The sequence below is a fragment of the Drosophila mauritiana genome, chromosome X (genome assembly GCF_004382145.1).
Source record: "Drosophila mauritiana strain mau12 chromosome X, ASM438214v1, whole genome shotgun sequence".
Lineage (NCBI taxonomy): Eukaryota > Metazoa > Arthropoda > Insecta > Diptera > Drosophilidae > Drosophila > Drosophila mauritiana.
The window spans coordinates 18167667-18185433 of record NC_046672.1 but is presented as its reverse complement, the minus strand read 5'-3'; the positions used below and the strand labels follow the sequence as shown (position 1 = coordinate 18185433).

Genomic DNA, 17767 nt, shown 5'->3' with positions numbered 1-17767 from the left:
GACTCCGGCTCGGAATACCCGCATCCTGCTCCATCCATCGCTCGGGCATCCTTGTGTGCGGCTTAAATTTGGTTCCTAGAAAAAGTTTTAATCCAGCTTTCGTACTGCCCTCCACCTCCTGCTTCTGCTCCACCATCTGCCGTGCTCCCACTTCTCGGTCGCGTTCTCGGGGTCGCTTGGCACTATAATCCAAAACACCGATGCACTCGTACACCCACGCATCGATCGCAGCATGGTCCAAATCCCAGTGGATGCACGAAATGCACTGGGAAGATTAGGAGCTGCCTGTTTGGGACTCCCAGAAAGGGGAGACGAAAGCTGAAAATAGACATTCGAAATACCTGGAAGACAGGCAGTCCAGTGGAATGGCCCAAAGTCCCATGTATAAGGTTCCTTGTGGCGTGAGAGGAAAACCAGGAAATTTAAGAATTTTAAGAGTTCGCAAAAGAAGGGTTCAGGGTTTCGCGGAAATCCTTGTTATGCGTTTCCCTGAAGGTGTCTAAAAGTGTGCTTTAAAAATATTTACTATGCCATCTAATCTATTGTAGAATAATAAATAGCCCATGCGTTTTGCGAGGAATCTGAATACATGACTTAAAAAAACATTACGTACATTTCAAAAGTTTTGCTTTTCTAGTGGGTCAACTCAGTTTAAAGTTGGCAGGTCAACTAGGGTGTCCTGGGGTCGAATCTCCATCGCATCCTTGCGGAGTTCAATCTTTGGGGCTGTTGCTTTTCTATTTTCTTTGGGCCCGCTCGAATTGTTGTTTTGTTTTATGTTTATTTTTATATGACCGTTTGCTTTTGTTGCTCCGCTCCGCTCGGCTCCTTTCGCTTAATGATGTTCGCTTGAGCCCAAGGCTTTAATTGTATTGATTAAATGCTTAATTGTGTTGCCAGGCAATGCTCGAGACAAAGCCAAAGCCAAGCCGTGGGCTCAAGTCCCAAGACTTGGGCATAAAAAAGGGGATATATACACACGTATATAGCCGGGAAATCGGCTTGAAAATCGGCGGTAAGCAGGGAGGCGGCGGTGGGTGAACAAAAAAAAAAAAACGCACTTAATTGTTATTAACAAGCGCACATTAATTACAATGATTAAAAGAGCGGACTGGGGATCCCTTTCGCTCGCCGTCCCTGGCATTCACTATAATTAGTTGGCCAAGACGCTCAGCTGTTTAATTAAAACTAATAGAGTTCCTAGTCGTCTCCTCGCCTCTGCAACACCATGGCATCCCATCCCATTCCGTCCAATCCAATCCAATCCGAGTTGAGGCCAATCCGAACGTGAAACAATTAACGTGCTGGACCAACAAGGACGCCGCCCAGATGACAATGACAATGCCAATCCAAGAACAATGCCAAGGCGACAGCAGCATCGCACCACCGATGGCATCGCACCACCAACAAAAAGAACAACAGCACCACCAAAAGCAACTAATGCAAACAATGGCCAACAACAACTGGCGAAACAGCAACCGAACTGAAAATGAAAACGAAGGCCGGGGTAACAATGCCTCCAATACCCTTGAGGGCGCAGAATTTTCCCATAAAATACATGTTTCGGTTAACTAAACTAGGGAATCTATTAGGCAAATGGAATTAGTGGAGGATGACACAACTGCCTCCGGTGGGCTTGAAACCAATTCAAAAGGGGATATAAAAGTGCGAGCATTTGGCAACTGCAGTAAAATATTCAAAATATATTGTAGCATACTTTCTAGAACCACCATTTGGTAGAAGATTGATCCTTACAACTTATCTATATGTCAGTAGTAGTAGTATGAATGCCTTAAGTTATATATTAAGCTGTCCAAAAGCATACTAAAGTATTTCGAAACCAAGTGTATTTAATCCTGAAAGATCTGGCTTTCCATATGGCAGATCAATAAAAAAAGCTCTTAGAGTTCAAAACTTCCTGATCATCCACTTGAGTGGATTGAAATCTCCAACTCGTTTAGCTGCCAAGCGCTTCGCTGCAGCCATCATACCTTCTCCAGGGTAGCAAGGCCAGGCATGCCACGGCATAAACAGATGCGTTCAGCTGGCCAAGTTGTAGTTGGACCAAGATTTGCCGACAGATAGATATTTATGGACTGCCAGAGCTTGGCAACCTCAATCCTCAGTCCTGGTGACAGCACTACCACTGACACCACTGACACCACTGCCACCATCACCACCACCACCACCACCACTTCCTCCTCCGTGGCCGGGTGTGAATGTCTGTCGGTGGTCTGCGTAGTTGGACAAGGTGTCTGGCTGAAGATGGCCAGGAGATTCTGTCGCCGCCTCGCTTGTCCGTCTGGCACTGAGCTCCTTAGTTGCGTTAGTTGACGTCCCTTGGCTTTAACGTAATTAGGCTTTAACTTTGGGCGCTGAGCGCATTAGCGTTAAGTAAATTTCCCGGCATTTATGATGGCGACCAAATGGAAATGGAACGCCTCGCAGTTGAAGAGGCATTTTCGGCGACCCTAATTGTGGCTTGAATTTGGTTCGGTAATTGTCATGTCATGCGGATGTACGCGCGATGATGAAAAATAATGCTTATATCATTTGGCAAATGAGTTGCTTCAACAAAAACATCATCCACAGATGCGAGATGTGATCCGGCAAATGATATTGTTGTGAGCTTCGCATTTGGGCTTATCTTGGTATTTTGGTAAATAAGTTGGACAATGGACAAAGTCACAAATAATACATGTTTAAGATGTTTAATTAGGGTGTCTAAAAAACCTTTCTATGGCGTTTTCAAATCGAATTCGAGGCAGCAAAGACGACCGTTTAACGGATTCTTGTGAATTTTTCTATAGCTTCGGGTGAGCATGGAGCAATGTTTTTCCGTGGAAGAGACTAATCGGAGCACCCATTAGCAACTGCTTGGGCACGTTTCGTACCATTTGGCATTGCTATTATGCCCCATCGATTGCCATGCAAACGCAGTGCATGGTGATGCCCACGTAAGTCGGTCCATAATCGGGAATATTGACAGGACCTTTGAACACCTTCGACAACCAGCTGGATAGTAAGAAGGGAATGTAACGAGAAGATAGGTGCCAGGACATGGACATGGACATGGGCAGGGACATGGCATCGGCCCGAAAGTGAAACATGGTGCGTTTGCCGCAATGCACAAAGCTGCCGCAAAATCTCATTACGTTACGTATAACGTGACGGGCGACGATGGCCCAGCTACGTGTTTTCAGTACCGGCCATCCCCCCCATTGGGACGCCACTGCCCTGCCCGCGCCCCTCTGGAGCATCTGCCACATGCGTGTACAGATAGCTGAGCTCGTCAAAAATTGTAGCCAAGAGTTGTGGCCCGCTTTTTCCTGTGTTTTTTTTTCAGTTTTTTTTTTTTTTGGTGACATCCACCAAAAGCCAATAAGCTCATATTAAAGTTGCCAGCGGCGGGGCTTAGGGAGGAGGGGGGCTGGAAGTGGGAAGGGGGGTTGATATCCTTGTCTTCCCGCGAAGTCAAGAGAAATTTGTTAAATTTCATGCAATTTCCTGCGCCAACCTCGCTGCCAATCCCACTCCCAATCCACAGCCAACTTCCTTTGGCTTTGTGTTTGGGCTATTAACTGCTCTCGCATCAAATTGAAAGCCATAAAAGGGGGGTGGAGTCGGTAGAGGGGGTTTTCCTCGCAGACATTATTAATATGTTGCAATTATTTGTGTGCTGGCGAGGGGGGGCAAGGGGTGGATTATGGGTGGAGTTGGGCTTAAAGGGCTTGGCAGGTGGCGCATAAAAATTGCACATAAATGTTGAAATGCGTAAAATACGGTAGACAGGGGGGAGGGGTGGCTTTGGCGGATGGCTAGAGGAGTGCCGGGAAAGTGCCTCAAACAGACGGAAAATATTATACAAAATGGCTTTTCGTGTCTATCGAGCGAAACGTACATTGACTTAGGGTCAAATTGTTATGTGCTGCGGTTCAATGAATCCATATTACATTATATTCTTTGAAAGCTGGAGGGCTTTTAAAGTGTATACTGTAACATGCTCACAAAGTGCACTTGGTATTTAGTCAGGGTTGCTCATGCGCAGTGTTGGCTAACATAATGTAACTCTAATAATCGGAGCTTACCTTACCTATTTGCTAAGTTGCTAAGCAAAATAGAAGACAACACTGCGTATTAGTAATATTTTTGCGCTAATCTTTTCAACATTACGCATACGCAAAATCGCACAGCTTAGCGCGACGCTTTTATTAAATGAATCACTTACGTACAATATTTTCTGCGACAACCCTCGATGCCATTGGACGCATTAAAAGAAATCGCGTTAAGCGAAGGCCACACACGCATGGACATAAGCACACACAGTTGGCAGCCATCCAAGCTCCTCCATCGCAGCCCGCCCCCATTTCCCCAGCCATTTGCCCCCATTTCCCCCGTCTGCACCATTTGCCCAGACCCACCCGCACAACATTGCCATCGGGGGCGCCACTCATTTCCATTCCATTCCATGCCATTCCGACTTGTTGCGCACTCGGCTTCGCTTTCCTTCTGGTTCCTTTTCCTTTCGCCTGGCAGACAACAAGACACCGTCGCCGTGCACTCGCAGAAAAAAGAAAAATCAGAAATTACCCACAAGGGCGCGGTGGATGAGCGGCGGTGGAAAATGCGGGAAAACTGCAGCGCTGATATTTGTCGCCTTCTAATTACGCACACATGCACATAGCCACGCACAGCACTAATGGTCCAATGCACACGTTTAAAAACAGTTTACGGCCAGTTGAGGCAGCCTAATGCGATTAAGTGGCAGAAGGGTAGCGCCACAACTTTGATGCAAGAAGCCGCGATTGCCATAGAGGTGGCAATGCTCGAACGGCTGATACCTGCTAAATAAAGTAAACAAATCTGCGAAGAACAAAATTACTAACAAAAGTGTCTAAAAGTATGCATCTAAATATTTCAAGTGGGAACTTTAATTAACAGACAGCATACTCTTAAGCGCTAATTAAAGTGATGTGAACATCTATATAAACATTTTTAGTGACAAAAGGGGGCCTTTGACAACGTTATCTACTCTTTTTTAATCCGTAATATGTATATGATTAAAATAATTTTAACAAAAAAAACCCTTGATAACAGTTTACACACTGCGCCTGTTGAAACTTGTAGTGTTGCAAAATTAACACTCGAAATCAGCTTGTTCGTTGTGACATAAGGACCGCAGTTGAATATTTAATGCATTTTACAAACTGCATGTCAAATTAGATTCGCCAGGCTCTCTGGCCGCTTTCGAAATGCAGCAGATTATTCGGCATTTATACCCCACTGAAGTATGATAATTGCCCAAACACTCTTTGCCACGTAACTCGACCGCCTTCCGTTTAATTTGAGCCAGAATCTGACAGTTATTGGACAGTTGAGCGAGGACCGAAAGCGGAAATGCGGAAAGTGAAAAGCGGAAAAGCAGAAAAGCGGGGGAGTTGAGTTGGTAAATGAGAAACTGCAGCATCTGATAGTTTGCCGCTTGAGGTTAGACAAGGACACACTCGTTGCCAGTGACCTTGACACACACACATATACATTCTGCCGCTCACACACACACACGCACACAACGTTAATCCGATACTCTGGCAATTACATTCCACATGTGCCATTCTCTGTCATTCTCCATTTGGGCAATCCATCAAAAATTCCTTTGTCTTTCCGGTTGTTTTATTTTTTTTCCACATTTTTTCTTTACTTTTTTTATTTGCATTTCTCCTGTTTTTTTCGTTCCATTGCGAGCAGTGTATCAACTAACGCTTCGCTCCAACTGTCATACGAAAGTGAAGCAAAGTCGAAAAAAGTTTCGAAAAAAAAGGAAACGGGGTGTGTGGCAAGGGCGGAGGAGGTGGAAGCAGACACAGAAAAGTTGGCAAAGCAACAAGCTGCGATGGCGACGATGAGAGAGACACTCACACAGGCACGCTCGCACACACACACACACACACACACAGCTGCACATCGAAATACCATCCGCATCACTCATCCGCCCTGTGGCCCTTTTTTCTGGTCTGTCTCTTTTGTGTGGAGATTTTTTTCCTTTCCTTCGCTTCGATTTTCTTTTTTTGCTGCTGCTGCTGCTGCTGCTTGCCAGCTTCCTTGGACGACAGCGGCCTGTTGCGCCTTTTGCGTGTTGCTTACAGTTGGTACTTTCTCTCTACCCTCCAACTTGGCCCACTTTCTCTTTGGCTTCTCCCCGCTCAATCAACAATGGGCATGCCAAAATGTCTCGTTCTGCCTTTTTAACAAGGCAACTGACGCCGCTTTTCCTCAGCCCGTCCCCCCCACACACACACACACACGCACACCTTTTTGTGTGTTTTACCCTCCAGTCACATTTTATCATGCAACAAAAAAGAAAGAAATGAGGGGCAAAATGGAAAATGAGTAGACCCTCGCAAAAACACTGTCTCTTTCGGTGTGTGCTCGTGTTTGCTGCTGTGGCAACAATTTATGAAATAACTTTGGCAATGTCGCTGGCTCCGCACACACACACACGCACGCACACTCGTACGCCTAGTTACCCATACAGTTAGATGAACAGATACACAGGCAATGAGAAATAGAAACTCGCGTAACAGATACACAAACTCAACCAAACTCAACTTTACTGTAACTGAGTGTGTAAGCAATACAAAGAGGGCAGGAAGAAGAAGTGGAGGGGCTGGGTTGGGACTTGGGGGTGGGGGGTGGTAAAGATTGAAAGAAGAAGAAGCAGCAACAGCAGTCAGCTGCAAGCTTAAAAAAATTCTAAGAGAAAAGAACGCAAGTGTAACACAAGTGAAGACGGAAATTGCGGCCCAAGGGGTGAGTTTTCCAGAGGGGTTTTCCGGAGAAAGGCGGGACGGCATGTCGAAACGGGGGGGCAGGTGGGTGGTGTAAAAGAGGCAGGCTTCTCCATTATCACAATGCGACTTCAGTGGCGTTCCTACTTAAGTAACATTCCACGTTTCCCGGGGTACACTCACCCCCATTTCGCTGGCCCCCCCGCCCGCCGCCGCTCTAACCCCTTGAAATGAACCTCTTACACTTCTGTTATCTGAAAAGTTTGCATACAACGCGCAGAAAAAGATACAAGATACACGGTATAGTGCGGGACAATGGCATGGCGAAAAGGACGAGCAAGGACACGCCGAGGCATCCTAAATTTGATGGTATCAGCCGGGATTCGCTTTATGGCAAGTGAGTTTTAAAACAAATCTTTTGAGAAATTGCACAGAAATGTAATAGAGAACTTTGGCATGAACAAGAATCCATTAAGTCTGCTCACTATATTCCACTTTATCTCACTATTAGGATGTATGCATATTTAAGTTAGGCAAGTTGGATGTAAATGTAGTGGCATAGTTATCGGAAGATTTTCAGGGCGGTACATCAAGCTAAAGCCACTGATCTAAGGAAAGATTGTGAATTTAGTGCTAAGATGAAATATAAATATTAAGGTAGCAAGATCCAGGAGCTAGAATCTTGGATTTCAAGGGTAGTATATTAACTGAAACTGAAGCTGATAAATTGGTCAGTCCATGCAGACAAGCGTAAAGATACTTAAGGCTGTCTTAAGGCAATCACTTAAAGGTTCCCCTGCAAAATTACACATTATTCAATTCGCTTCTTTAGCCGCATTTACTGAATTGGCCCTATAAATGGAATTCGGGGGCTTGCACAAAGTACCGAATACCTCTATTCTCAATCAGACTGTCAGTCCCACTGGCCCGGGCTTCCATTCAAGTTCAAGTCACCATTTCGAATTCAAATTCTCTTACCCCTTTTATTTATTTTTTTTAAAGGGAATTGGGTTTTTCGGGGCCATGTCTTTGGCAGTTCTTCTCCATTTTGCCTCGCTCTCGTGCAATCATCGAAATTTATAAGCAAAGTTTGGTAGTCCTGGGAGCAGGGGAACGTGCTACGGAGGGTGGGGTGTACGGGGTAGACCCAAAGCAAATGGTAAAGGCAAATATTTTTGAAAAGTTTACCGCCCCTCGAAAGAGCCGCCCGAAAACTAAATCAACTCAAGAGGCGGCCGCGTCTCGTTGATTCCCGATGATGATAATCGCAATGATGATGTTGATGATGAAGCTATGATGATGGTGGTACGGATGCCTGAGGTTGAAACTGAGACTGAGGCCAAGGTGGTTGCAAATGCTTTTCGGGCTAACAGACTTCGATGCTGAGGTTGCTTCATTATGGCCCAGAACCCAGAACCCAGAACCCAGAATCACGATGATGATGATTGCTGAGAGCAAGGACGATGATGGAACGAGCTCATCCCCCCGGCACGAAACTAAACTAAAATTCTTTGAGCAGATTTCTTTGGGCTGTTGTTGTCTGCCCTTGCAATTATTTTAAGGGATCAATAAAACAAGTTTAAAAATAGCCCACTCGATGGAAATGGCAGAGGCTGCAGACGCACTGTATCTGGAAATCAGCAAAGAAGTAACGTTAAAAAATGCTGGCAACTTTAGCCGAACTTTGTTTACTCAATTAGTTTGTTGTTGCTGTTTTCCCTTTTTTTTGGATTGCTTTTGGCCTTATTTGCTGGTTCGTTGAGGATATTTTCCAGAGGGGGGAGGGGAACCGCACTAATTGGCTTAGAGCGACAAGCGAAAATTAACTTTTATTCTCGCTTTTTTTTCCGCCCAGTTTCAGTTCAAGTTCCTGGCCGCCAAAGAGCGAAGAGCAAAAACCGAAAAACGAAATAAAATGAAATACAATTTTCCATGGCCGTCAACTTGAAATAAAAAAAAAATGTTAACAAAGGGGGGGAGGGGGTAGGCGGTGGGTAAGCGAGAGAAATCGGTAAAATCAACAAAACACACGCAAGATAAACAGCCGCAGGAGCAGCACAAAGACGAGCCCAGTTTTTGGCTTCTGCGGTGGCCAGCAGCGCATTACGTAGCCGACTCGTTGGCCGTCTCCCTTTTGTTAACCGCCGCTCCACACACACACACACACACACACACAGCCACACGCACAAGTGGCACTTAAAGAGGCCGCTTGCCTCTGCCTCCGCCCCGCCTCCTTTTACCGCTTGTTTGGTCTGTCAAATTTATGTTGGCTAAATTGCAATATCAATAAGCTGGAGAGGAGTGAAGGAGGTCGAAGGACGCGGCCGAGAGCTCTGGGCAACGGCATGGAAAATTGCGAGAAAGTTGAACGGTAGCGAAATGGAAAGTTTGCCAGTCAGCCAGCCGATCTGAGGTGGAGTTCCTCTGCGCTCAAAGAATCAAGCACCTAATCTCGGCCAAATGGGTGTATAAATTTCTTTATAACGTGCACATTATTTCAAATTTTATGGCAACTACTAGACCACAAGAAATTGAAAGGCAATCACACAGAATAGATTGGCAGTAAAAATCATTCAGCTATATATCGGAATTTTTTAAACTTCGATCAAATATTAAGCCTTTATAAGTGGTTTCACAAAATATTTTCGTTTGCTAATATCTACATATGTTTATAAATCATTTGGTGATAGAAACTTTGTTGGTACGGAATACATTTAAAGATAAGCTGTTCTGTAGACTTAAAGTAAAATGTTTTTCACCTTCAGACGAGTAACTCATATAATAACACTATTATCTGGCAATAAGGTTAATTTTAAGTAACATCCTTTGCACTTTTTAGTGCTCCATTTTATTTACATTTTTGTTTGGTTAATGCCCACGAAGAATCCTTCGCTGTGAGTCGTACGCTCGTGCTCAGGATTTCAGCGATTGAAGTATCGATTTGTTTGCGCTATTTTCGGTTCACCTGGCATCCGGAGCGTATGCGTGATGTGTGAGGCAGTGTGGATATGGAAATGGAGATGGAGATGGAGGCGAGTGGCTGTGTGAGAGCAAAACAAGTTGGTGCATCACCTAGAACGCTGCCTTGCCTTCCGCTTGGCACAATCCATTGCCTACTTATCGGCGCTGAAAGTTGATGACTTGAACGAGAGTTTTGCCCTCCAGTTGTGATGCTGGTGTGCAACTATCCATCAATATTTGTACACGTGAGGGTATGGTGGCGTTTCCAATTATGTTTGTGTCCCGGCATCCTGGTATCACGGTATCCTGGTATCCTAGTCTGTTGGTCCTGGCGACTTGGCAAGTCACTTGAGAACCGAAGGGTTGGCATCCGCCAGCTCTGTTTGCCTCTTGGCGCCCAACAAGTGGCAGCAAAATGTTGCACTGCACTCCATGGGGGATTCCTTTGCAGCTGATTGTCTGTGCTCCTTGGCATTCAGCCTGCCATCCTGCGAAAGGGGCGTGCTTATGTGCTGGGCCACGGGGCGTATGCGTGTTAATAAGCTTACAAAGATTTACGTAATTATCCTCGGCGAAGCTGGGAAAAATCGGCAAGGCGAAAGTGCTGAAAAACATGGCACTCGCAACGTTTTCGCTCTTGCGCTTCGTATCGACATTGCAACGGTCCCTGATGTCCTTGTTTCAACCCTCACGCATCTGGGTCAAGGGCTCGGCTGCAGCAGCATTTTGTGCCATTTTCCAACCAATGCCAAACATCAAATTGGCATCAAGATCAAGGTCGCTTTTAGTGGTGGGGCGTGCGTGTGGTGGAGGAGCTGAAAGCTTAACAGGCGAAATTATAAGCATTTCGCCTTAGTCCTTCCTAACCCCTACTAAATTTCCCAATTTATTTCGAGGGCTTAGACCCGAGGCGGCTTATCTGTCGGCAACCAGTCATCACCCTTATACATATCTACATCTCCAGGACACCGCATCCTTCTGCTGCTCATCTGCCCCTTCCCGTAGCTCAACATACATCTGTGTATACACACCTGCTACCCACTTCTATCCGGACGGACGGGCACTCGCTGCCACAGAAACTTCTCTTAATGGCCGTTTAATGGCCAAGCGCGGAGCTCTTGGCACGGTTAATTGTGCGATTTTTGGCCAGTTTATGTCGACCAACGCTTTTTAATGTGGCCTAAAGCGTACCAGTTGGGCATCTGGCAGTTGTGCTGTGCTTTTATTGATGGCTTCGGGCCTCGCCTCGCCCCGCCTCGCCAATGGTGGCCACATGTAATGGCCGTGTTTTTGTGGGGTGCTTAAAAGTTATGCCTCTCCCTGCCCCCTATTATCATCAACCGCCCCGGCCATTAGTCAGTTTGTCAATTTGTCAGGCTGTCAGTTGGGCCGAAATCCTGCTGGCGCTTTTGGCCATTCGCCTGTCAAGGTTGGCCCAAATGCCGATTAGAACTTTGGTTATGCCAACTATTTTCTTGGTCGCTATACTGTAATCACCTTTAATACATCTTTAAGCTGTTGCTTCAGGAAAATTCTACATTTAGTGAATCCATTTAGCACAATGATTTTCCCTAAATAAGTTGCTTATGTACATTGCAAATTTAGGTCGTCTTAATTAGGCTCATCCCTTTTAGGTCTTTAAGTGTATTTAATTCGTTGCTCTTGTGGATGTTATCAGTGTCATTTTTATTTCCTGGGCTTAACCGGCTTTACATGCTTAATGTGGCCATAATTCCTTGTTTGAGCCATCAGAAATCCTTGTCAGCTGATCTTTGAGCTGCCATTGGGACGCCTCTAGTGTCTGATTAATTAAAGATTGCGGCCTAGAGAGCCCTTATTTTTCAAACGCATTTCCAAACAGCACTTCCATCACTTTCCCGGTGGCCACAAGTCGGCAAACAAACAGATGCTCAAGTTGCCACGCCAATCAAAGGCTCAGTTATTCAACTGCTTAAATGAAACTTTAATTGTGTGCTCTTTAAACGCCCTGCGTACACGCCCACTTTCCACGCCCTTTATTTGCATCGATTCCCGGCCTAATCGTTATCATTTATCGATAAGTGCGTAATTAACTATCAATAACTATTTTGCTATTTCCTTTGTCTCGCTCCCACTCGCCTACGCTTTCACTTTGGAGTGGCTCTAATTCAAAATCACTTAAAATATTTTCATTGCGCTTATACCAATGCAGTTGGAAAGAGATGGAGACAGATATAGTGGGCGATGAGACAGAGATGGCGAGAAAGAGCGAGCGCGCGAGAGCGACAGAGCCAGGGAAAGCGAGCATGTGTGTGTGTGCGTGTCTGAGTGAGTTTTGCTTACATAATAGACACTTTATTACCATTAACTTAATTTACATTTTATACAAATGCGGCGCGAGTAAAGTGGGGAGGTCGAAAGTGGGAGGGGGTGTACGATGAAAGGGTAAAGTATACGTGTCGGTCCGCCTGTGTGCATGTGTGTGTGTGTGTGAGAGGAGCTTTTGTGGTCTTTCCACATATCGTGTGGGTCTGCTTTTGGCACACACACACACACAGGAAAATTTAAAACGAATCCACACACCCCCAAAATAGAAAGGGACAGAGAAATGGTCCAAAGCCCGCCTGAGTGTTAAGTCGACCGTGAGTGATACCCTGTAATGTTACATAACCTTTCAGTGCTGCTCTTGAAATGTCTTAGAAGTGCAGTATAAGCTTTACTTCTAGCAAACTTAAGCATTTTTAAGGTTAAAAAACTATGATAGAAGAAGTATTTATGGTATAGCAAGTAATTTTCAAGATATAACTAACAAGTGAATATGTTAAATCGAATTATTCGATTTGCCTAGTCAAAAGTACCCACCACTTTGCAACGGGCAGGGTAAACAGGGTATGCAAATCGCTGTGATTCCATTCCGGATAAATTCAATTTGCGATTACTCGGAACGTCGTTGTCGCTGTTGCTCTTCATTGTTGGCTGAATGCTCGCCAAATCTCTTAATGAGTGTGAATTTATGATTACATGCATTTAATGTGGGCCCCACCCCCCACTATTCCCCAGCGTGCCACGCCCCCACTGCCCCACTAGCCCAGCTGGCGCCCATTTTATGGCCGCCCAAAGCTTATGGCATGCAAATTGAGACACTCGCCGCCTTTTTTTTGGGGGGTGGGTGGTGGCTTTCCGCCCAGAAGGCCGTGGGCCATGCTATGTGCGCACAAGGACATTCACTTGCTACTGCTGCTCCTGCTGCTCCTGGCTTTTCGGCAGCCTCCCAACGATGATTCTGTCAATTTGAGTAAATCTTTTTAATGGATCGCAAAAATTAATCGTGTGGAATATTCTTGCTTCTCTCGTTCTCTTTTTATATAACTGCATATATGTACATATATATATATATTTTTTTTTTTTAACTCGCTGCTCGATTTTACCCACTCGCCACTCGTGTGTGCATGTATGTACATATAAACTGCCACTTAAGTTATTTGTCAAGCGGAAATCGATTTTAGTTTTTCAATTTTGCGCCGAGTGCCAGGAGGGGGAAAGGAAAATGCGGGGAGGGGAGACCCATATTATTTGATTTTATTGCGCAGCATAATAAATAAATTAATATACTTACATGTGTGCGTTCGAAGCAATTTACAATTCATTATTTTGCCATTCTCAATTTCAATTTTTGCACACACATGCGTATACACACGAGCGACTGTCATCATAATGTTTCATTTCAGCACACTCCTCCCCCTTCCCGCCTTACTTTTTTTCAAGTGGGGGCCACCAGGGGCGTGCCTCCTCTGGGGGATGGCTTCCATAAGAGGGGTGTGGCATGGGGAAGGAGGATGCCAGGATGGGGAATGCCTCTGGGCAGCCCCAAGGCTCCAAGCTAATGAAAGCAAGCGAGACGAGGAATGAGTTCAAGTGGAATTTATGTCCACTTGGGGCCAGTGCCAGTTCACTTCAGTTCAGTTCAGAGGGTCCAGTGGAAAGTGGAGAGCGGAGAGTGGAGAGCGGCAGTGGCAAGTGGAAAGTAGGGGCACTTTTATAATGTCCGACAATCGTTTCGCATTTTTGTTTTAATTACGAAATGCAGGCGAACAAACATTCGCAAAGTATTTCTCGTTGGCATAACTTTTGTCGCAACAATTTTTGCTTTTGCAAAAAAAGAAAAAAATAAAAGAAATATTTCCTGAAACAAGAAAATCCCGAAAAGCAGATAGAATAAATATTCCGTAAAGACAATACATTTTGTGTGAATTTTGTTGTACTTAAAATAATAGCACAGCAACATCAAATAGCAATAGCTCGTTAAAACATTTAATTTGGTAGAGTTTTTTTAGCAAAGCAAAGTTTTGTGCTGGATATTAATTTTAATGAAATATTTTCATTTCCAGCTTCATGTTATGCAGTAAGAACTTAAATCTACAAAATCAAATTACAAGTCTAGTCGTTATTGCTTTTTTCCGGATATTGTTTCCCTTTTTTTTCGTGGGTGCAAACTTATCACTCTGCACGGGAAAATGAAGTGCTTATGCTCTGTGAAATTAAAGCGATCTTTCGGCTGTCCCTTTGGGCCAAACTTTGTGCCTTTTTTGGCCCAGCATCCAACTATCGATTGGGCTCCTCTCATTTCTTATTAATGCCGCAGAGCCGAAATTCTTTCGCAAAATTAATAACAATAATCGTGAGCGTTGGCCGGCAAGGGCAGCAAATCAAATTGAGTAAACTTGCGGTCTCAGGGGGCTGGGTTTGGGTGGAAAATGGAAACGGAAATGGTAATGGTAATGGGGATGGGGTGCTGTGTATGGTGGAAAAACCACAGAATGTATAGACTTTGCTTTCACTTTGTAGCTGGATTTTTTAGAATTTTTTCTGCGTTTCTGCCCCACTCCGTTTGGTTGTTTGCATTCTGCCATAAATCATTAAAAGCACATCAAGTAGGAGTCGAGCGGGCGGGGCGGGGGCGGTGGCAGGATGTATGGGAGTAGGGAGGGGTGGGTAGTGTGGGGTGGTTGAGCGGTGAAGGCCATGGCCATGGTGAAATGGGAGTGGGAAGTGGCAAGTGGCGAGTGGGATGTGGGAGGGAGCCTCTCCAAGGACCAAGTCGAGCAATATTCAACAATTTATTTATGTTTACGCACCACAAACAATTGAGAGTGTGCTGGAAAGCGCTTTCTCCTTGCCACCGCTCTTGCTCCGCTTTTCCTCCGCCTTTCCTCCGCTTTTGCTCCGCTTGGCCTTCTCCTGGTGGCCGCTTCAGTTGGTCAGGGGCAAAATGGTTTAGAGGGATGTCTTCGCTCGGGGACAGAGGACGTTTTCTATTATTATTTATTTGTTTTGCTTACACGGAAAAAGTTTATGCGACACAGGGGTCAATATTATACAAAGGTAAATACATGTTTGCCATATTAAATGTTTCAATTTGATGGAGTGCAGGCCGTAGCCACAAATACAGATATGTACATATGTACATGGCCTTTGAACTGGATTTAATTATATTACTTTTGCAGCACAATATGGTGGAAACATTCAAGGGGGGGAGGGGATGATGCAAACAACATATCGAATTGAATTTAAAGCTAACAAGGTCCACTCTAAAAGCTGAAAAAACACACCGATGCCACAAAACGACAAGCAGAGACTTAATTATGCGATTTTATGTGGGTATTTGCACAGAAATAATTGTATTGATTGCCCGCCTGTGCGAGTCTCAAGTTTTCACTGGAACTTTCAACTTTGATCAAAGCAGCTGCGCGATGATAATCCGCTCCGGCATTAAGGGGCTTTTCCCAGTAAATGTTTAATTAGATAAACAAATCAAATCTGACGCGGCGGAGCACCCACATCCGCCGCCCCGACGAACCGGAAGCCATGTGGTTCGCATACGCATACGCATCCGTATCCGTATCCGCATCTGTATCCGCATCCGGATCCGTATTCGGTTGCGTACCAGGTGATGGCATCGTATGGATGTATGTAGATGCATTAATTGCGGCACCACCAACTCCGTTAAATAAACAATTAATTAATGGCTGTGGGGAGTGACCGAGCATTATGAATGATAAATCATGCATGTTGCTCTGCTGATTATTTCCCAATGATTCTATGAATATTTAATCTCCCCTCGTGTATGTGTGCGTCCTCAGCCTTTTGTTCCGCCTCCAGGGTAATTGCGATTCGTGTCATTTCATTTGTACAACGCTGTCGCACTGTGCCAGTACATATATATATAGATAGATATATGCAAAATGAATTAACAAATGGCAGCCCTTACATAAGGATTCTCGTGCTCGCAGCGCGAATTATTTATACTGGGTACCAAATATCTGATAATCGTCGCTACTTAATGAATATCACTTATTTTATCACTATAGTTATGGATCTCGTGGTGAAAAAGTTTCTAATCAAGAGCTCTATAGATGTCACTAGGTGCCTAAGAGTATGCAAGCACCTATTTTTAGCAGGGATGCCAGATGGAAGATGCCACTTATTTTTAGCCGGGATGCCAGATGTGTGATACTCTTTCCTTTTCGAATTTCCAAATATAAATTGTGTTTTCAAAAGTTTGCAAATTACAAATAACTCCTTAGTTGCCATAACTTACTTGGCTGTGGAGTAAGTACTGTTCTCAATAACTTTCTCTTACTTGTCAGAAGTTTGCACTGCACTTTCGCTTGCGCCCAGTTTTATGCAACATTTTCGCCACCACTCCTACCCACCTCTCTTTCCCTCCGCGCTGTGCGTCTCGCTTGCTCTTTTTTGACACTGGCACGATGTTTTGTTGTACGCCATGTTATCTAAGCTAATTAGTTTTGCACATTTCGCTGATATTTCGCATCGAAGGGGGGAATTTGAGGGGTTGGTTAAAAAAAAAGAAAAAAAAACTGGACAAATGGCAGAGACGTGTGGCGGATGTTTTGCGGATAATCATGTGGTTGTGGTTAGGTATACACCTTACCAGCTATGTGCCATGACGCATTTTGCCAAAACTGGCAGTCGTCGCATCGAAACCAAATTCAATTAAATGCGAAATTCCATTCAATCAAAACTTGATGTCAAATCCGACTTTCCAAGCCCAATCCTCCAGGTGCATTGTGTGCGTTGTAAAACAAAAGCAAACTGCCAAAGCTCTCTGGGATTAGCTCGGGGAAAATATTACCTTGAGCCTTTGTTCCCACAGCAGTTCCCCTTTGCTTGGAACACAATGCCTTGATGCAACTCGAGCGAGGATCCCTGGATTCGCCTTGCAGGCAGGTCCAATTCTCCCAGTTCCCCAGTCCCAATCCCAATCCCAGTGCCTCAATCCCAATCCCAGTACCAGTACCAGTCGCAATCCTAAACCCATTGCCATTTTAGCAACCGGTTCCGGGAGTACCAAATACGGCTTAGTTCCAGAATCGTTGGTGGCTTTGTTGGAGGCCAGTAAGCAGCTTACACTCCTCCGCCACTCCAGCAGTTCGTTCCAGCTGCATTTTAATTACCTGACAACATTTAATTAACAGCACGAAAGATGGCACAGCCTCGGGATGCGAAGTTGGCAGTACCCATCGGAACTTCAAAAAGTGAAAAAAACTTGACGTTTAAATAAAACAGTTTTCACAAAATCAATGTTTGTAGTATGCAGCACTCTAAATACCAACTGAAAGTACGGATTTATTTCATTGCTTACTTTTAGACACTTTTTTGCAGTGATTTTAAGTTCTATTGATTTCTGTTATTTTAAAAGTCAGACAGGGGAGGGATAATAATAAGTAAATATATTAGAAAATATCATAAATGTGGTGTTGTGTAAACATCAAATAAACTGGATTATATCTTGTGTTGAAAATGTTGATTATAGTACGTAGTATATGAGGATTTCCTTTACATTTCTGTGTATTTACGTGGTTAATATCCATAAAGTTATATTTCGCCACAGCTTTACTCTGATAAGCAAACAAAGTACACAGCTACAGGGTATTAAAAGTGAATGGCAGAGCAAGAGGGACTGCGTGAAAGCAAAAAAGCGACCGAGCATTTCGTAATACTTTTTTCTGTGAAATTAAAAT

At 44.5% G+C, this 17767-nt stretch overlaps 2 protein-coding genes across 2 annotated transcripts in view; one reads left to right on the top strand and one right to left on the bottom strand.

Moving 5' to 3' along the window:
* LOC117148022 (allantoinase) overlaps positions 1-17767 on the bottom strand; it is a 39559-nt gene that overhangs the window by 7549 nt on the left and 14243 nt on the right. The window lies entirely within an intron of this gene.
* LOC117148021 (pneumococcal serine-rich repeat protein) overlaps positions 1-17767 on the top strand; it is a 28287-nt gene that overhangs the window by 743 nt on the left and 9777 nt on the right. The window lies entirely within an intron of this gene.